Below are 21908 nucleotides of genomic sequence, written 5' to 3'. Positions count from 1 at the left end.
TTTGTTTTTCCCACATCGTGTACCCACAATTTCAGAAACATGCCCTTACCTTTCACTACTCAGAAAGCCTCTTTCTCCACCTGGTAAGGGATCCTTTATCTTGCCTTCTCCTTAATGCAGAAGTCACTGGGACAGCGATTAAACCTAAAATGAAATTTTGAGTTCATTATCTATATTTAGACTTTGAAGAAGCCTCTGTGATAAAAAGTAGATTTTTTTTCTGGAACCTTGTGGATTTTTCTCCCTGACCCCTGACATCTTACTTTCCTACTCTCTCTTTAAAAAAAAAAAAAAAAAAAAGACAGTAAGAAAGAAAGAAAAGAAAAAGGAAAAAAAATTAACTTCACTACGAAAAAAATAAATGAACCATTTCTGGTTGTGGGAGGGGGTAGGGGGATATAAGCAAATACAGTGAGGTCCCCGTGGCCCCCATCTGTTCCAAATCTTCTCCTTACAGGATGTAATGTCTGAAAAGGAAGAAAAATATTCCTTCCTCTTCCAACATTCAGCAGGATCTTGCATGCAAAGAGAAGAATGTCTGGTTACTCTGTGGGTTTTCATCTGCTTTTTAACTCACATGTTGCCGAATTACACTGGGCCCTCAATCCCATTTCCCCCACTTCTAAAAGAAAATCAGCGGGATGGCTGGGAGGCGGTAGGGTTCACCACTAGCAAGGAACATCCTGGTTCTGGCAAAGCGCCCTCCCCTCCACCAGCCCCTTTGGCACAAAGGATTAGTTCTAAGTCTGGCCAATGACTTCTGCATATTTCTTAGCTGAAGACTTGCCAGAGGGATGCCTGGGCCCCCAGAGGAAGTGGGGCCGGCCCCAAGGGTAAGAGAGGTGGGCTCAGAATCCTGAACTTCTTGTTCTGCGTGCTCACCCCCTGCTTCCAGGCACTTTGCACGTGGATGTCCACACACAGCCAACTCCTGGACATCTGAACAGGAAGGATGTTCCCCAGTAGCTCCAACAGCCGTCACTGATGCCTTTCCAGGACCAGGAGGGTGATATTTATAGGAACGGCAGCCAACCAAACTAGGCCAGCTCTAACTTTGTTTCAACCAACCCTCCTTTCGTCTTCTGCAGTTCTCGGTCAAGTTAAATGGGGAGGCATTCCTCCCTTTATTGCCTGATTTTTACTCAGGGAAGGAGTCTCTCATTAAAATGACTGAGAAGCCCTGATTGAATAGATGTGAAAGACAGGCATGGTCTGCCCCTTTCCTTCAGCTCTCAGTCTTCCTCACCTCTGCCCCCCAACCATCTCCACCTCCACCTTCTTGGCCTCCCCAGGCACTCTCCTTGGCACATGATCCTTTTTTATGCCAGGGCAACACACGACCCCTTGCAGCCCTCTAGGTGGGCAAAACTCCCTCTTACCTTGGGCGCAGACTATCCCTCTCTCCATTCCCTCACCCCTTCTTACCACATCCTACAAGAACCTTGCAGGGTCTATACACACACCCCTCCCTCCCCAACACCCCCTCACATACACACACACCCCTTCTGATCTTTCCTACCACTTTTCCCCTATAGACTTCTTCTTCCTCATGGTTGCTCAAACACACCAAACCACCTGTCAGGGCCTTCCCACTTGCTGTTTCCTCAACCTGGGACACCTCCTGGAGTTGTCTGAAGGTCTGGCTCCCTGACACCATCTAGATTTCTGCTGGGAAATTACCTTCCTCAAGAGGCCTTGCTAACAGCCTCTAATAAAAAGCAGCCCCCATCTCATTCTAGCTGCTCTCTCCCACACGTTTTATTTTAATTTACAGCACCTTTCAACACCACCGAATACTCTCCTTGACCAAACCTGTGTGAGACGCCTCTGAACCCTTCTCAACTAGGCCTCCACTTGGCCTGTCCTTAACAAAGAGTCCTAAGTCAGCCCCTACTCTTATGTTATCTGATCAAACTCCTCTACCCCACCTGTGATGTTTAACTGCTTGGCCTGCCTTCTGCAAGAATCCTGATGATTGGGGCAGCTGGGTGCCTGAGTGGTTGAGCTCAGGTTGTGATCCTGGGGTCCTGGGATTGAGTCCTGTATCAGGCTCTTTACAGGGAGCCTGCTTCTCCCTCTGCCCTTGTCTCTGCTTCCCTCTGTCTCTCATAAATAAATAAAATCATTAAAAAAAAAAAAGAATCCTGATGATTTAACAAGAATTCCCACACCCTTGATGTCTCTTCCATCCCCAGACCCCCTTTACTTTGTTTGTTACAGATGTCCAGCTGTCTGCTATAGTGAGTTGAACTCACTCTCTTTTTCCCACTAAAAAAGTCCTGAATCAAATCTTCCTAAGCATTTTAACCTGTGTCACAGTAATTCTTCTTCAATGCCACCTAACACATTATCTTTTCATTCATCTGTCTCTCCCCATTGGACTGGCAGGGTCTGTATGTGTCCTGCTCTCCACTAGCCTCCTAGCCTCTAGAGCAGTATCTGACATCCAGCAGATGCTCAACAAATATTTGTTGGATGAACAAATCTAGTTCCTTGCACTTGTCTTTTGCAAGAGACACTTGTCCATTTATCTGCCACCTCCTCTGGGAAGTCATTCTGGAATCTTCCAAGGCTTGATCCTGTACTGAATTCACCAAGGATTTATTCTCTGGTTTAATATGTATATTAACATATACATTAATATGTATATTTAATTTGCTTGACCATCTGCCCTCCTTCCCTTCCACATCACCCCACTTCCAGTGTTTGCTCCATATATACAGCCAGACACATAGCTCTGTGTGTGTGTGTGTGTGTGTGTGTGTGTGTGTGTGTCCTCCTCCCAGCACATTTACACTGCTTAACCCCTAGTGAGTTCAAGACCCAGGTTGGGCAGAGAGCTTACTAAATAATTAAAAGGGGGAGGAAGAATAGTAGTAAGGAGCTGAGAGCCAGGTCTCTGCTCTCCAAAACCAAGCCCAGCTTGGCCCCCATCTCCCTGGCTTTCTCCATCCACAGGAGGCAAGATGCAATATTGCTGGCTGCCCTGCAAGAGGGAGGTTAGTCTACCACACTTACGAGGCCAGGAGAGGTCAGAGCAGTGGCCTTAAGCCCACGGCTCAAAGTGGTGCTCCTGAAGGGCATGAGAGTTCATTAGGCCCAGAAAGCCACAGGTGGCCAGAGCCCTGAGGTTGGTAAATTCCAGCCGGCTTGGAATCTCCGAGGTGAGAGAGGGATGAGGAGGGGTCGGTGGTAGCATGGGGGGTGGAACGGGGGGAGGGGGGGGGTGCAGCGGCAGGCAGGCGGGGAGTTGATTGTAGAAACCGCCCAAGTAGGTTTCCACATAAAGGAAAAGCAAACAGAGGAAAGCTCTTCCTCAACCCTGTGAGCCTCTCAGAGGAGGGCAAATCTTCAAGTATTTGTTGAAAACCTAATCGGATTAAAAATGCTTTGAAAGGGCTGGAAGAGGAAGTACAGTCTCTGACCCCCTCCACTAGCCTGCAGCCTAAGCACTGTCACTTTCCCTTCCCAAGGCCTCTGTGTCAGGGGTACAGTGCAGAGAAAGACCCAGGCCTAGGAAGCCGCCGGGGGCAGAAGGGGGAACCGACAGCTGTCCTCTGAGGGCTACCAACTCCTTCCTGCCAAGAAAGAGAGCTTCTGGAGAGCAGATCAACCAGCCAGGATTGGAAAAAGGGTGAGCACTATACACAACCTTCACTTCACTTACCGGAGTCTGGGAAGATACTAAAGCTTCTGGGCCCCTGCTTCCTGGGAGGCACTTAATTATCAGCCACCCTACCCCAGGTAGGTGTGTCTCCTTTCTCACAGCCAATTCATCCCAAGAAGTTCCAAGTGAAGTGAGTGTCTAAGTGGGTTTGTCAAACATTAACTAAAGGAAAAGACAATACTTCTCAAATACTCCAGATTTTGGTTCTCTTTCTGTTGGACAACTTTACCATCCTGCTAGGATGACCAAGCATCCCAGGATGGGCAGTTCATCACTACAGCTTTCCCAACCTCCAACCCTATCTGGCATGTCAACAAATACACTGCATAATAAAAGCCAGGTCCAGGTGCCTGGGTGGCTTACTCGTTTAAGTGTCTGCCTTCAGCTCAGGTCATGATCTCAGGATCCAGGAATCAAGCCCCTCATTGGGCTCCTTGGTCAGTGAGGAGTCTGTTTTTCCCTCTACCCTTCCCCATGCTCATGCACACTCTCTCTCTCACTCTCAAATAAATAAAATATTTTATAAATAAATAAATAAATAAATAAATAAATAAATAAATAAATAAATAATCTGGGTCCTTTAGCCCGAATCTCTTCTGTTGCCCTGAAAATAGAAGTGAAGGCTGACTCTACAGGAACCAATTTGGCAGCATAGGTCATTGATACAAGTACAGGCCCTTTGACTTTACAGTCTCCCTTCTAAGACTTTTCCCCAAGGAAATGGTTTTTAACTGGTAGAAGGAGGATAACGCTTTACATCAAAAGTGTTCATACATAGGGTTATATGAAACAAGGAATCTGGAATAATTCCTATGACTAACAATAAAGAAATGGTTGACTAAACTATGGTGTATCTGATATATCCACTCAATTGGATATTATGGAGCCACTAAAATGTATGTTAATGAGTTGAAAACAGCATGGAAAATGCTTGGGCTACCATGTTAAGCATAACAAGCAGGAAATAAAATTATAAGGACAGTGTGATCACAACTATGTAAAAACAAAATACTACTTGCAGGGAAAGGACCAAAAGGAAATGAATGCCATGAAGGAGAACTTGCACTTACTAAGTAAGCATTCTGCTAACAAACGCTTTACATTTCTATCTCACCTAACCATCATGACAAATGAGGCACTATTTTGATCCTCCCTTTAACAATGAGAAACTCCAAGCTCCAAGGAAATAATTAAGCTGCCCAAGAGTTGCCCACACCTAACAGGGAGGAAAAAGGGATCTGAGCTCAGATCTGCTTGATTCGGGGCCTGAGCCCTCATTCTCCACACTATTTCATACCCAGGGGCACACAGTAAGCTTGATTTGCCAGCTGGTAAGCTGCTGGCAACTGTTTCCCTCGATTTTCCATATTATTTTCCAAATTGTCTATCTTAACCATGATGACACTGTTTAAACATTTTTTTTTCCATTTCAAAGGTAATCCAGGCTTATAAGACTTGGTATGTTGTATTACTTTTTTAATGTAGGAAACGATAAACTTAGAATCAAACAACATTTAACAACAAGTCTTGCTTCATCTTAAATTCTCCACAGTTTGGCTCTCGGCTGTCCTTCTGGCCACATTTCCCACACACCTTTTTCATAGTTGTTAAGTCACTAAGCTATTAGGGGACCTGGTCAGATCTACAGTTTGGAAAGAACCACTCTGAGGTGGAAAAAGAGAGGCAGGTGGAAGTGGTAGGGGCATCTCTATGGAGATGACCTGGGACATGGCCAGTGCATAACACACATGTGGAAAGGACATGCCCACAGTGTCCAAGAGAGACAAAGCGTGCATGGAAAAGCTTCAGCGATAAACAAAAGAAATAGCAGGAAGTCCAGGAGCCAGGATCTGATGGGAACCCACCTCCCTACCCCATCCACCTCTGGCCTGCTTGCCACTCTCACTGTTTTAGGACCTCCCGGCTGCTGCTCCAACAAAGCCAGGAGACAGGAAGGCCTTGAACCACCACTCCCTGGGACATCCAGGATATAAGTGGCAAGGACTAATAGGACCACCACCATCCAGATGGCCATTCTGGACCTGGCCTCCCTTGGGATGCTTTTTTTCTAGTTGGAGGGAGAAAGAAGGCTTTTGAGAAAACAAATTACAAGACAGCTTGGCTACAGCAGAGCAGTAGCAACACAAAGTGTGAAAAGTTGCAACAAAGATGCTCATATTTCACTCACTTTTCCCAATCTTTAGCACATTGGAGAGCTTTCCAAGTAAGGAAGCCATAATATTGCTGGAGAAAATAAAATGAAAAGGAAGAAACTTTCAACAGTGTTTCTCAGCCCTTGGGGGGTATGAGAACCGCCTGGGGGAGAGGCTGTTTAAATACTGATTTTTCAGGCTCACCCACAAACATTCTGATTTCATAGATCCCGCTCAAGCCCAAGAGTCTGTCTTTTATTGAGCATTTTCTCCAAGTTGCTATGGGATCCTACCTGCTAAGAAACCCTGACATGCAGCATCATGCAGATGTAAGGACTGACATTTGGGGAACATTTCTAATTACTTCAGCTTAAAAAAAAAAAAAAAAAAAAAAAAAATATATATATATATATATATATATATATATATGGCAAAGACTATACAGGTAATTTTTTGTATTATTTTTGCAACTTTTTTATAACATAAATTATCTTCAGAATAAAAAATTTAAAATATACGTATTACAAAAGGAGTCTGTGCTTATAATGAAATATTTTTAGGGATGCCTGGGTGACTCAGCGGTTGAGCGCCTGCCTTCGGCCCAGGGCGTGATCCCAAAGACCCTGGATTGAGTCCCACATCCAGCTCCCCACAGGGAGCCTGCTTCTACCTCTGCCTATGTCTCTGCTTCTCTCTCTCTCTGTCTCTCAGGAATAAATAAATAAAATCTTTTTTTTTTTTTAAAGAAATATTCTTAATAATCCCACATTAGGTAAAGTAGAAAACACATCTGGGGCACCGTCTGACTCTTGGTTTCTGCCCATGTCATGATCTCAGGGTTGTGAGATCGAACCTGTGTCAGGCTCTGTGCTGAATGGAGTCTGCTTGGATTCCTTCTCTCCCTCTCCATCTAACCCTCTCCCTTACTCACGTCCATACTCTTCCTCTTTCTAAAATAAATAAATAAATCTTAAAAAAACTAAAGAAAGAAAAGAGAACAGACATCCCCCTTCACTGTCCCTCCAGCTCCACCACTGGCCTCATGCTACTTCTCCAGACTAACCAGTGTGAAGGGCCTGGTACATACTAGCAAACAAGTCCAACTTTTTGTCTGTGTGTTTTCGTTTTTTAACAATAACTTATGCCTAACAAGAAGTGAAGAAAATGACCCTCAAAATTATTGATCAAACTGCAAATTAATACAGCCTTTTTTTTTTTTAATTCATAAGAGAAAGAGAGAGAGAGAGAGAGAGAGAGAGGCAGAGACACAGGCAGAGGGAGAAGCAGGCTCCATGCAGGGAGCCCGATGTGGGACTCAATTCCAGAACTCCAGGATCACACCCTGGGCCAAAGGCAGGTGCTCAACTGCTAAGCCACCCAGGGATCCCAATATAGCCTTTTTGAAAAGCAATTTAGCAGTGATTATCAAAAATCATAAAAGCATCTGTATTCTAAGACCTATCAATTCCATGTGTAGGAACCCCTCCCAAGAATAGCCCTCTTGTGGAATAGTATCTATGCATCTTTTTTTTTTCTTTTTAAGATTTTATTTATTGATTTGAGAGAGAGAAAGAGAGCATGAGCATAAATGAGGGGAAGGGCAGAGGTGGAAGACAGGGAGAGAGAATCCCAAGTAGACTCCTGGATGAGCGTGGAGTCCAAAGTAGGGCTGGATTTCACCATACTTAACCAACTGAACCATCCAGGTATTCCCCTTTCTTTTTCAACTGTGGTAAGAATACTTAACATCAGATCTATCCTCTTAACAATTTTTTAAGTGTATAATACATTACTGATGACTTATAGGTATAGGTACACTGTTGTATAGCAGATCTCTAGAACTTACTCATCTTGTTTAAGACTTTATGCCCACTGACTAGTAATTCCCATTTCTCCTTCCCTCCACCCCTAATATCACCACTCCACTCTGATTCTATGAAGACTACTCTACATACCTCATAAGTGGAAACATGCACTATTTGTCTTTCTGTGATCAGCTTATTTCACTTAGCATGATGTCCTTAAGGTTCATCCATGTTGTCACATATTGAAGAATGTCCTTCATTTTTAAGGCTCAATAGTATTCCATTACATGTATATGCCAGTTTCTTTATCCATTCATCTGCTGATGGACACTTAGGTTGTTTTCACATCTTGGCTGTTGTGAATAGTGCTACAATGAACACAGGAGTGTTCTCTTTGATATCCTGATTTTAATATTTTTGTGTAAATACCCAGAAGTGGGATTACTAGATCATAGGGTATTTCTATTTTTTTTTTTTAAGAAAATACTGTTTTCCAAAGCAGCTGCACCATTTTGCATTCCTACCAACAGTGTGCAAGGGTTCGAATTTCTCCGTATCTTTGTTAACACTTTTTTTCTTTTATAATAGCCATCTTGACAGGTGTGAGGTGATATCTCATTGCAGTTTGATTTGCATTTCCCTGATAATTAGTGACATAGATCATTTTTTCATATACCTGTCAGCCTCTTTGTCCTCTTTAGAGAAATGTCCTCTTAAGCCCTAGCCCACTTTAATCGGTTAAATTGGGATTTTTACTACTGAGTTTTAAGAAGTATGCAATTATTTAAAATGACACTATGAAGCAACAAGGAAGATAGTTCTGATGATGTTAGTGAAAAAGGAAAACGGTATAAACATTTCACATCTCCTCAAATTACCAACTTTGTATTTTTCTAGTTTAGTTTTTTTTAAATAGATAAAACTAAGGAAATAAAACTCAATTATTAACAGTATGTTACGGAGATGTTATTTAAGTGAAACATCTCTCTCTCTCTCTCTTTTTTGACCTTGCAGGTTTTTAAAAATATTTATTTAAAAGAGAAAGAGAAAGTGGATGTGCACCAGAAAGGGGGGGGGGGTGGCCAGAAGGCAATGAAGATTAGCAGACTCCCTGCTGAGAGTGGAGCTCTAAGTGGGGCATGATCCCAGGACCCGAGATCCCAACCTGAGCCAAAATCAAACGTTGGAAGCTTAACCAACTGAGCCTCCCAGGCACCCCTTCAGTGAAACTTTTCTATCATTTCTCTGTTGAGTGCTCAGCACTTGGATTTTGGGGAAGAACGGACAGACCTGGGTGAGAAATCAATCTCCCACTTCCCACACGTACAATAATTGTTTTAAAGTAGGCTCCATGCTCAGTGTGGAGCGCAACCCAGGATTTGAGTTCACAACACTGAGATCAAGACCTGAGCTGAGATGAAGTCAGACATTTAACCAATTGAGCCACCCAAGTGCCCCTCCACATGTACAAATTTGAGGACTTCATGTAACCTCCCTGAACCTCAGTTCCTTATGGGGATAATAGGAGATAAAAATTATCACCTAAACCTAATTCAACAATTAAAATAAAATGCGGGACGGCCCTGGTGGCGCAGCGGTTGAGCGCCGCCTGCAGCCTGGGGTGTGATCCTGGAGACCCGGGATCGAGTCCCACATCGGGCTCCCTGCATGGAGCCTGCTTCTCCCTCTGCCTGTGTCTCTGCCTCTCTCTGTCGCTCATGAATAAATAAATGAAATCTATTAATTAATTAATTAATTAATTAATTAATTAATTAAAACGCGTTAACACTGGGTACATTCCAACCTGACACGATAATTAGAGCTGTTTTGGTTATTTTTCTCTATTCTCTGTGATGGGTCACATTTCACAAATCAATAGTTAAACAATGAGACTTTAAAATGGGGTCAAAATTTTGAGAGCTCTCATGTTTGTCATAAGACCCTCTCCTAAGTCCCTGCTTTACCTCTATAAAAGACATTGTATGAAGTGCATTACAGTGACATGGCACTATGCCCAGTTAATTGAAATAATGAAATGGGAATAAGATTTGCAAATTGCAAAGTATAGAAAAGTGTAATACATCATGAGTGCATTTGGATGGGATGACCCCAAAGGGACAATGATGGAACAAAAGCCCAAATACCTAGAGTATTTATATGAGGTATAATAATGCATTACATGAACACATTAAATCCAGGGGGCAGGAAAGCAAAGATGGAATGCAGAGGGGCTATATGTCAAAAACAATCACCAGAGTCTTCCACTGTCTGGGCAAAGGTTTCCAGGAGAAGGCAAAATTTTGAAGGGTAATGAGAATAAAGATAATTATCTCAGGATGCCTTTCAGCCAATCAGAAGAACAATTCCTTAGACTACCTTCACCTAATTTATCACTAGTCCTATTAGGCTTGGCTCTGCATTTTTTTATTTTGAAGTTAATCACAAGGGTTACTCTGAGCCCACGATTATGGAAAATCTCTTTTTTCTAAGGACTATTTAGAAATAGAAAAACTGGGCAGCCCGGGTAGCTCAGCAGTTTAGTGCCGCCTTCAGCCCAGGGTGTGATCCTGGAGACCCGGGATCGAGTCCCACGTCGGGCTCCCGGTGCATGGAGCCTGCTTCTCCCTCTGCCTATGTCTCTGCCTCTCTCTCTCTCTCTGTGACTATCATAAATAAATAAAAAATTAAAAAAAAAAAAAAAAAAGAAGAATCTGGCACAGCAGGAATCCCTGGGTGGCTCAGCGGTTTAGTGCCTGCCTTTGGCCCAGGGCGTGATCCTGGAATCCCAGGATCAAGTCCCGTGTCAGGCACCCTGCAGAAGCCTGCTTCTCCCTCTGCCTGTGTCTCCGCCTCTCTCTCTCCCTTTCTCATGAATAAATAAATAAAATCTTTAAAAAAAAAAAAAAGAATCTGGAACAGTAACAGATTAACAATAGTAACCAATAATAAAATAGAACAATTATAACAATATACTGTAATAAAATTTAGGTGAATGTGTTCTCTTCCTTTCTGTCAAAATATTTTATTTACTGTACTCATCTTCCTTTCTTTGATGAAGTGAGATGATAAAATGCCTCCATGATGAGATGAGGTGAGGTGAACAATACAGGCACCATGGCATAGCGTTAGGCTACTTTGGACCTTCTGCAGATTCTTCAGGAGGGTCATCTGCTGTATCTAGAACTCTGAAAAGGAAAACTTTGAATGGTAGGGGTCGGGGGGATCTACTATATTTGCTTTGTTCTCTTCCTTAATGCTCAGTGTTCCATCATTTGGATGAACTATAATTTATTAAGCCTGTCCCCTGGTGAGAGACACATTGGTGATTTCCTAATTTTTGCATTTCTGAACATAGATCTTTGTATACATGGGTAAACACCACTCTAGGATAGTTTCCAAGGAATGGAATTGCTGCATCAAAGGTCATACTCATCTTTTATGAAAGATGTTGCCAAATTTCTCTCCAAGAGGCTGCACTAATTGACATCATGGCCAATTGTTTATATATGCCTGTCTCTAGGCATCTTCACAACAGTGGCAGCCTGGATCTTTGGCATCCTCATTTCTGCATTCGCCTTTCCTCAATGAAACCTCAATCAAATTCACAAACAATGCATTTGTTAAAGTCCCCAGGACACCTAATCCCTTTGTCTTTTCTAAAAAGAAATGAAGCGTTTTTGGCTCTGACAGGCCTTCAGTTGCCTGGACACAGTCCTGGGATGATTTTGAAAAACATAAATAAAACGCACTTGCTGTTCCCTAACACCCTCAGAGAAGCTCAAAGGGGCCCACGTGAGGCCCAGTGCTCTGCTCTCTATCACATGCAAAAAAAGATTTTCAATAGCAGCTGGTGTTTTCCTGGGTAGAGATCAGAGCCAGCTTTTGTATATAAATATTATCCAAGGGCTGGAGGGAGAATCGGGCTGGAAGCAGAGGCTGCAACATCCCAGTTGTCTTGTTAATGGGGGGAGGGGTGTATACAAGAGCAGTGAGCACCCTCATCTTTTGTCTGAGCTCCCTATAAAAAGGGGAAGCATCCCAGGCTGGGCCCATACCATCAGGGTAGCTTGTACTACAACAGAGTGGGGGGGGGGGGCGGGGGGGGCGGGGGGCGCGGGCAACACCTGGGTGGCTCAGTGGTTGAGCATCTGTCTTTGGCTCTGGTTGTGATCCTGGGGTCCTGGGATCAAGTCCCTGTATCAGGCTTCCTGTGAGGTGCCTGCTTCTCCCTCTGCCTGTGTCTCTGCCTCTCTGTGTTTCTCATGAATAAATAAATAAAATCTTTTAAAAATAAAATAAAATTAAATTAAATTAAATTAAATTAAATTAAAACAGAGGTGGGAACTGGTGCAGAGCTTGGCTGGAAATCCATAGCAGGCAGAGAAGTAGGACAAAGAGGTGCAATCCATCTATAGGGCCCAGACTGCAGTTCTGTCACTGGCTCTGCATGTCTGGCAGAGTGACCACCTGCAGCCACCTGGCTCCTTAGACCACAGCTCCAGTCACGTACTGACAAGATGACCACTGACTGATGAGGCCCCCTCTGGCCACATCTCCAATATTTTACGTCACAGGGCGACTTCTGGTTTTGCTCGACCTATCCGAACATAGGGGAGCTGTGCATAGATGGGCTCTGGCCCACGCAGGGCCTCCTGGAGTTCTTAGGCGGGAATGTCAACAATTCTAAGGGTTGCCCCTGCTAAGCTCTGCAAGCCCAAAGCCATTCATCTTCTAAACTTGTTTTTCAGGCTCACTATTTTATGGCTCAAAACCATTCACCTTTGTTCTTTCAACTGTCTGCTTGCTTCCCACCATTTCCAGAGACCCAGGTCAGGTCAGGGAGGAGGAGAAGGCAGGGGAGCCTCTACAACAGTGGATTCTGTGGATCAGAGCAAATTCCAGGGATGAGACCCAGAGACCCTGGCTCATGTCCATAACAGAAGGAACAACTCAGATGACTATCTCAGGCACTCGGAAGTGAGTTAAGCTTCCCTTTCCTATACAGCACATGTGGGAGGGTCAGGGGGAAGAAAGGAGGCCCACAGACCCAGGGTCTCCCTTGGGTCTAACCAGCGGCAGTGCACAGCACAGGAAAGCTCACTGTGCCTCAGTTTCTTTTTCTCTGAGAGCCTGGACCTAAACACCCAACATCCTGCTTTTCACATGACATCCACAAAATAGGTATTTGTTGAGTGTGGGCTGTGTGTTCTAGACACCATGGAGACAGCAATAAACAATCAGACCCATGCCTGCCCTCGTGTTTATGTTCCCAAGAAGTAAATACTAGTAATAGTATCATGCTTACTACTGAGGAACCCAGGTTTATGAAGAGACAAGGTCACACCACTCCTAAATGGCTGCATGGCCCTCTCTAACCACAAATACAAACAACAGCTTAACCAGGTCACTGTGAAGCTCACAGAGCTCAAGCTTCAGAGTCCTTGCTCACAGCAGCCCCTTCCAAGGCCCCGGAAAGAAACATGTGCACATGGTCTTGGGTTTCTCTAAGCTCTGCCAAAGTCAAGTTTCCACCACAAGTGGAAAGAGCACTGTTTCTCCCCATTCCAGTTTCCCTTCTGTTATGCCTGCCCTCCTGCTGTGTGATGTTATAGTGGCCTGGCATTCAGGGAACACCTGAGCAGGAGTCAAACTGGTGAGATGCTGAGTTTCTTTCTTTCTTTCTTTCTTTCTTTCTTTCTTTCTTTCTTTCTTTCTTTCTTTCTTTCTTTCTTTCTTCTCTTTCTTTCTTTCTTTCTTTCTTTCTCTCTCTCTCTTTCTTTTTTCTTTCTTTCTTTCTTTCTTTCTTTCTTTCTTTCTTTCCTTCCTTCCTTTCTTTCTTTTTCTTTCTTTCTTCTTTCTTTCTTTCTTTCTTTCTTTCTTTCTTTCTTTCTTTCTTTTTCTTTTCTTTCTTTCTTTTCTTTTAGATTTTATGTATTTATGTATTTATTTACGTATTTATTTATTTATTTATTTGAGAGAGAGCGAGAGCATGCAAGAGAGCATGAGTAGATAGGAGAGGGAGAAGCAGGCTCCCAGCTGAGCAGGGAGCCTGATGCAGGGCTCCATTCCAGGACCCTGAGATCATGACTGGAGCCAAAGGCAGACACCCAACCGACTGAACCACTCAGGTGTCCCAGGACACTGAGTTTCTAGCAGGATATATTTATGTGGTTCACAGTCATCCCCACATATGATGAATTACTGCAAACCCTCCAGAACTCCCAAGAATACTCCTATACCCACCTACCAGTTCCCTACACCACCTCAGTAGGTGAGACCACATGAACATGTCCTACATTGCCCAACATTGAAGTATGTGGTAGGGAGGAAAGAGAAAGGTTTAAAATGTACAGAGTCAGACACCAACCTGGGAGAAATGCTTCCAATTAGGAGACCTGTGTTTTTGTAAGTGGAGAATTCAGCTCCCATGGTCAAAGGGGAAATTCTCTTGTCAAAAATATACTTGATCATACAGTTATAATGCCCCCTACTTTCTTTTTTCTTTTCTTTTATTTTTTTAAGATTAATTCATTTATTTTCGAGGGAGAAAGAGAGTATGAGTGGGAGGTTGTAGAGGGAGAAGAGAGAATCTAAGGAGACTCCTCGCTGACCATGGAGCCTGACATAGGGCTCCATCTCACAACCCCAAGACCACAACTCAAGCTAAAACCAAGCATCAGACGCTCAACCAACTGCACTACCCAGGTGCCCCCACCTTTTTCATTTTTGATGGAATCAGACAGTATAGAATTTACCAAAATTCCTCTGTTTATGAGACACGAACATGTAGTAATGCTACAAACAATGTGTGGGTCTATGTGAATTCACCTATTTTCTGCATCTGAACCATTAATAATAAAAGACAAATTTTGGCAGCCATCTCTTACTTGTCATCATGGCCATCTTCAGACCTCTGGTGAAGCCCACGATTGTTAAAAAGAGGACCAAGAAGTTCATCCAGCACCAGTCAGATGTCAAAATGAAGCACAAGTGGTGGAAACCCAGAGGTACTAGCTGTAGGGTGCACAGAAGATTCAAGGGCCAGATCTTGATGCCCAACAGTGGTTACGTGAGCAATAAGAAAGCAAAGTGCATGCTGTCCAGTGGCTTCCAGAAGTTCCTAGTCCATGAGGCCAAGGAGCCTAAAGTGCTGCTCACAATGTCTCTCTCCTCCATGAGCTGCAAAGCCATTGTGGGAGGAACAGCCTAGGTGGCCATCAGATTCACCAATCCTAATGCCAGGCTGCACAGTGAAAAAAATGAATAGACAGCTGATATGCGTGTCATATGTGTGTTAATAAAACCATAAGATTATCAAAAAAAAGACAAATTTTGATCAACCATGCTAGAAAAAAGGATGAATTTTCTTTTATTCTCTCTACAGAAAACTATTTTAGAAAATTATCGTCGGGCAGCCCTGGTGGCGCAGCGGTTTAGTGCCGCCTGCAGCCCAGGGCATGATCCTGGAGACCCTGGATCGAATCCCACATCAGGCTCTCTGTATGATGCCTGCTTCTCCCTCTGCCTGTGTCTCTGCCTCTCTCTCTCTATGAATAAATAAATAAAATCTTAAAAAAAAAAAGAAAGAAAATTATTGTCATATGAAGAAATGATCAAAGAATATGAAGCTAGAAAATGTAAGGATAAAAAGGATAATAGAGGTGTGTCAGGCGGTTGATTAAGAAAAATGTTATTCTTTGGAATTTTTATAGTGTTTGAGGTATTTGTTAGTTTTTAAAATATGTAAAGTATTAGAGCTCTTTATTTTTTCTACTTTTAAAAATTGTAAGCATAGCTGACATACAATACTATATTTTTTCCCTCTAATCATTTACATTCTTTTTTTTTTTTAAAGATTTTATTTATTCATGAGAGACACAGAGAGCGAGGCAGAGACATAGGCAGAGGGATAAGCAGGTTCCTTACAGGGAGCCCAATGCAGGACTCGATCCCCAGACTGGGATCACACCCTGAGCAGAAGGAGAGGCTCAACCACTGAGACACCCAGGTGCTCCAGTCACTTGCATTCTTAATATCGGATTCCTAATTTTTATTTTTCTCCTAAATTTTCTAATTTTTTAAAGATTTTGTTTATTTGAGAGAGAGAGAGAGAGAGAGAGAGAATGAGCAGGAGGAGGGGCAGAGGGAGAAGCAGACTCTCTGCGAAGCAGGGAGCCTGATATGGGTGGGGCTTGATCCCAGGACCCCGGGATCAGGACCTGAGCCAAAGGCAGAGGCTTAACCAACTGAGACATCCAGGAATCCCAAATTTTTTAAAAATATTTTTTATGTGTTTATTTGAGAGAGAGAGAGAGAGAGAAAGAGAATAAGCAAGGGGAGGGGCAGACAGAGGGAGAAGCAGGCTCTCAATTGAGCAGGGAGACTGACATGGGGCTCCATCCTAGGACCCCGAAATTATGACCTGGGCCAAAGGCAGATGCTTAATCGACTGAGCCACCCAGGCGCCTCTATTCTTTCTCTTATTTTTTAAAAAAACATTTTATTTATTTATTTATTCATGATAGAGAGAGAGAGAGAGAGGCAGAGACACAGGCAGAGGGAGAAGCAGGCTCCATGCAGGGAGCCCGACGTGGGACTCGATCCCGGGACTCCAGGATCACGCCCTGGGCCAAAGGCAGGTGCTAAACCGCTGAGCCACCCAGGGATCCTCTATTCTTTCTCTTAAAGACAGATTTCAAATCATACAAGCTTTGGACCCCCATAAAACCTTGGCCCTCCCCATCTCCTGAGCAGTTAGGATGTGTCAGGAACTCTGATAAATCCTTCTCTGTGGATTATTTAACTTAATCTTCAATCAACCCACAGAGGTAAACTAAGGCTTAGAGCATTTATTCCAAATAACAGAGCTCATTCTACAGAGTTATAGTGAGGATTCAAAACATAGCGTCTGGAGCAGCGCCCCCCACACAGAATAAGAACTTTTATGACCATCTGTGCTTTTCACCATGAGCTCAAGATTTCTCATATTTAAAAATGAAGGGGTAAAAAGAGATTTAAATATCTGTATGTGCACAGAGGACACAGGTTAAGATACCCAGACCACTGGTGATGGTGGCTGCCTCTCTGGAAAAGAACTGGGTGCAGCTTCACATTGTAAGCAACTTAACACATGACAGCACTTATCACAGTGCCCGGTATGTGGTAATCGCCCAAAAATATTAGCTATTGCCATTAGCTATTGTTAGTGTCAATTACTTAAATAAATCAATTCTAAAAAATTAAAAGGTAGGCCCTGATGCCTAAAGTCCCTTCCAGCCGGATTTGGTGTTTGTTTTAGGTAATAGTTCCTAGCACATTCCAGTGCCAGTGGCTCTTTTTTATTTGTTTGTTTTAAAAGGACCTCCTTTTCATTTTTTTTAAAGGTTTATTTATTTATTCAGAGAGAGAGAGAGAGGAGAGGCAGAGACACAGGCAGAGGGAGAAGCAGGCTCCATACAGGAAGCCTGATGTGGGACTCGATCCCAGGTCTCCAGGATCACACCCCGGACCACAGGCGGCACTAAACCACTGCACCACTGGGGATGCCCAGTGCCAGTGGCTCTAATGCACTATTGTGTTTCATATTCCCTGCCTCTCTGTGAGGTAAGTACTATTCTCATTCCATTCTGCAAATATGGAAACAGAGGCACAGAGGCGTTAAACAATATAACCTAAGTCATATAGCCCATGAAGCACAGGATAGGGTGGTGATTCTAAAGGCCAAACAAGAGAATGTTTTCACTGGTTCCACACCTGGTATAACATGTGGGTGCCCCAGCATCTTTCACTCTTAATAAGCACATCTCCAGTGAAATTCATGTATAGTAGGACAATCATCAAGGAGCCTAGTGTGGGGCATCTGCTGTCACTGCAGATGTGAAGGAGGCAGAAAAGCCCTACAGGGCTTATTAACGGCTAGAAATTCAGAAGGAAGGCAGTCAGAGAAGGATAAGGAAGGAAGGAAATGTAGGAAGCGTCTACACTGAGTCTGACAATGGACTTGACGGTTCTCCAGCCACCATCCCAACACTATGAAAGGGATTCCATATCATCTTCATGCCCATTTCTAAGCTGAGCAGACAAGCTGAGAGTTCAAGAAGTCCCTTGGTAGTGGGGCCTTGGAAAACCCAGGCCCGGGGCCTCATTGCTCTCTAATAGCGAAGGGCATCTCCCAGCTTGCCTTCCTTCCTCTGCTCCTCCAGGCTTTCCTCAGCTTGCACAGCCTAAAGCAAATATTTCTATACAGCACAGATGACCTCAGCAGGCCTCAGTGGTTTCTACCCTGTTGGAAAACCTCTGGGGATAGGAGATCCTATGAGTCGGCTTGCCAAAGCAGGGAGTCTGCCATAAGGAAAGAGGTGGGTGAGCCCATGAGTTCTGCTGCATATAAGGCAATGGACCCAGGAGCCTCCAGGCACCTTGCAGGGATAAAGCTCTTTTGGAATCTCTACACCATTCGGGAGCACTGGGCACATACCGTCCAAACACTTGCCACCTTGGCCTTTGTCTGATCTTTAAGTGCAGCTCTGAGCTTCGCCTGCCTTGCACGTAGGAATGTAATGGTCTACATAAGGGATGACTTATGACTTCTGGCTACACAAGTTATAAGTCTGGATGACTGTGGACTTCTGGCTACAATCACCTAATAAAAGTCTTGTCACATCATAGCCGTGAGACCTTGAGCAAGTCATTTGACCTCTTGGATTCAGTTTCCTTATCTGTATAATGAAGATTACAAATGAACAAATGTTTCCATACAATGAAGGCTGACCCTTAGCCCACCCAAGACTGCAAGTGCCTTGAAGATCTTCTGATTCACCTTGGCATTTCCTTCCAGGTGCCTTCCTAACAAGGCACCTTACTCCACAGAAGGGGCTCAGCACAGTTTGCTAATTTAAGGCAGAACTGGGTAGTGCAAAACAGTATGGGTTAGGAGCCATTCAGAGCTGGATTCAAATCCTACCTCTGCCACTAACTTCCTATTAGGAGGCTTTCAGAGCTTGGTCATCACTCATAACTGCAGCTCTGGGGCCCGTATGTTGCAAAACTCTAGTTTCTCATAGTGTTTTCACTGAGCGAAGCACACAGGAACCCTGGCTACTTCAAAGACGGGTGGGGGATGGGATTCAAGGCCATAGTGAATGGAAAGAGGGGTAGCATAGGCTTGGCTCAGAGTGAGGGCAGATCAACATGGTCTAGGAAAAGGATAAACAAAAAGAGGATGCTTGGGGCACTTGGGTGGCTCAGTAGGTTGAGTGTCTTCCTTCAGCTCATGTCCTGACTGGAGGACCCTGGGACTGAGCCCCTCATGGATCTGCTAGCTCAGCAGGAAGTCTGCTTCTCCCTCTGCCTTTCCTCCTCACACTCATGCCCTCTCTCTAGCTCTGCTCTCTCTCTCTCTCAAATAAATAAATAAAATCTTTAAAAACGCACCCACAAAAATGAAGATGCTAAACTAATGTAACAGCCAGACTAGATCCACAACATGCTATTTGAAAGCTCGAAGAATTTTGCTAAAGGCAAAGATAATACCACAAATTTGTATTTTCAGAGATTCACTCCTTTTCTGATTGTTACAGGAAAGATTTTATGAGCCTTGTTTTTTTTTCCCTCCATGATAAGTGTGGAAATGATTCCATTAGCAAAGATATATGAATTTTTAACAATCCCCCCACCAAAAATATGGTCTCTTCACATAAATGAATCTTCATCTTCATTTCATATTGATAAGCTGCAGAGCTGACATAAACAGTGGGTTTTGTTTTTCCCTTAAAACTGTCTTGTTATTCTAAGGACTCAATGCTATCTGCAAACACTTTTAAGAGACTCAGGGCTTTCTACTGTGAAAGAAAAATGTGCAGTGATCATTGCTTGGACTTAAAAAAGGTGTTTCTGGCAGCACAACACTTCTCTGAACAGAGGCTGAATGGCTGCATTAAATCCCAAAGATTTACAGGAGGAACTTGAGCCAACATCTCCATCCTGGGCCAACAAGACAAAACAAAAACAAAAACAAAAAAACAAAAACAAACAAAAACAAAAACCAAAAAAAAAAAAAAAACCACACCTTGTACCTGGGAAGGTTTTTTTTTTTTTTTTTAAGATTGATTTATTTATTTTAGAAAGAGAAAGAGACAGAGCATGAGTGGGAGGGGCAGAGAGAGAGGGAGAGAAAATCTCAAGCAGAGTTCCTGCTGAGCACAGAGTCCAAAAGGGGGCTCAATCTCAAGACCCTGAGATCACGACCTGAGTGGAAACCAAGAGTCAGATGCCCAACCAACTGCACTACCCTAAGAGACCCCATACCTGGGTAGTTTTTAAGGAACAATTTCCTGGTTTTCCTGCCAGCAACTCTGTCCTTCTTTAGAAATCATTTTCTCCATGGGCACCTCGGTGGCTCAATGGTTGAGTGTCTGCCTTAGGCTCAAGTCGTGATCCCAGAGTCCTGGGATCAAGTTCAGCATCAGGCTCCTTGCGCAAGGAGTCTGTTTCTCCTTCTGCCTACGTCTCTGCCCCTCCCTGTGTGTCTCTCATGAATAAATAAATAAAATCCTTTTTTAAAAAAAGAAATTCTACCCATTTATTCATGAGAGAGAGAGAGAGAGAGAGAGGCAGAGACACAGGCAGAGGGAGAAGCAGGCTCCATGCAGGGAGCCCAATGTGGGACTCGATCCCGGGTCTCCAGGATCAGGCTGAAGGCGGCACAAAACCGCTGAGCCACCCGGGCTGCCCAATAAATAAAATCTTAAAAAAAAAGAAAAAGAAAGAAATCATTTCCTCCGTGGGGCTAGCCCTGTAGTACCAACTGTGGCTACCCTGGATGTGCATATGTAGGTTTTCTCGGGGAGGAACCCCTGTATCAGGAAGAAAGGTAGTCTGGAGGAGACAGCCAGAGGAGGAAAAACCAACATCAGGCTGATGGAGGGGAAAGGCACAGGAGTCAGAATGCCAACACCCTGTTCTGCATCTTGCTACTTCAGAGCTATGCTTTGGCAAGTCCTTTGACATCTGTGAGACGCAGATTCCTTTTCTGTAAAATGCGGATAGAAACTCCTCTTCCACCTACCTCAAGAGGATGGCTCCTTCCCTACCACCCTCACCTGAGCAGACAGCTGCCGCCACCCTGACTCAGTCCCCGCACCAATTCATGTGGCTAAAATGGAGAGCGAGTAATGCAGGGACTGCTGACCCAAGTGTCCAGCATGAGAGCGAGTGGAGTTCCGTGTGCTCCCCCCACCTGCCCCCTGCTGCAGTCTGTTCCTGCTTCCCACAGCCCAGTCCTCCGCCCTCCACACTGTGCCCTTTACTACTACAGCTGTGCAGCAGCCCTTAGCTGATGCTCTTGCCCACAAATGCCCAAAAGGAGAAAATGGTCCCACCGTGCTACAGCAGGAAATCTTAGGTTCCTATTTTAATCAGTAATTAGGAAGACTATAAAGGAACTTTGGGAGGGGCACCCGGGTGGCTCAGTCGGTTGAGTGTCTGCCTTCGGCTCAGGTCCTAGTCTCGGGGTCCTGGCATGGAACCCCCCCCATCAGGCTCCCTGCTCACTAGGGAGTCTGCTTCTCCCTCTCCCTGCCACTCCCCCTGTTTATGCTCTCTCAAATAAATAAATAAAATATTTTTTAAAAAAAGGAACTTGGGGAAATGTCTATAATGTGGAATGGAAAACACAATAATTTGGTGGAAAATATGTAAGCATTTAGCACAATCCTGGTCCCAGAGAGCCAATTCACAGTATGTGCATATGTGCATATGTGCAAGGATAAAAAGGAGAATGCATAGCAGGCAAAAGGGCAGGGTCCTTCTAGAGATAAGACAGGGTGGTGGTGGTGGCGGTGTTTTCACTTAAGACTGTGATAGTATCTTAACAAAATATACAAACATAAATGGGGCTTTGGACTAGAATAATACATCAACAACCCTGCCCTTCTCACTCTTGCTGGGTAGTACAGCTCCTCTGAGGTCTGCTTTTGGAACTATTTACATAAAAATCAGAAAAATCCAAAGCTTTAGTAGCTTCCCCACCCCAAGCTCAGGCAACTCTTCAGCCCCCTCTGTTATCTGTTTTCTAGAAATCTTCTACATCCAGTGGGACAGGGAGTGATAAGGAAGCTAGGCTGGAGGCTGAAGGGCAGATGCATAATTGGAGAACACTGTAATTAGGGCTTTGGATAAATGCTTAGAGGTATTCTCAGAACTTTTGCACCTTCGTCCCAGAACCCCCAGACACCCTTCAGCAAACTATGAAGCTGTCCAGTAGGGTACATCTAGCACTGCATC

At 44.0% G+C, this 21908-nt stretch overlaps 1 long non-coding RNA gene across 3 annotated transcripts in view; it reads right to left on the bottom strand.

Annotated features, from left to right (window-relative positions):
- LOC140633572 (uncharacterized) overlaps nucleotides 1-21908 on the bottom strand; it is a 92422-nt gene that overhangs the window by 36653 nt on the left and 33861 nt on the right. For 2 of the 3 annotated variants that reach the window (XR_012031153.1, XR_012031152.1), the window contains exon 3: nucleotides 50-144. This is a non-coding gene — a long non-coding RNA (uncharacterized lncRNA). Of the gene's footprint in view, nucleotides 1-49; nucleotides 145-882; nucleotides 977-21908 lie in introns of those variants that run through there. The other variant, XR_012031154.1, reaches the window with a different exon arrangement.

The sequence above is a fragment of the Canis lupus genome, chromosome 5 (assembly GCF_048164855.1).
Source record: "Canis lupus baileyi chromosome 5, mCanLup2.hap1, whole genome shotgun sequence".
Taxonomy (NCBI): Eukaryota; Metazoa; Chordata; class Mammalia; order Carnivora; family Canidae; genus Canis; species Canis lupus.
Note: the sequence above shows the minus strand (reverse complement) of the source record. Positions and strands in the feature narration are given on the sequence as shown.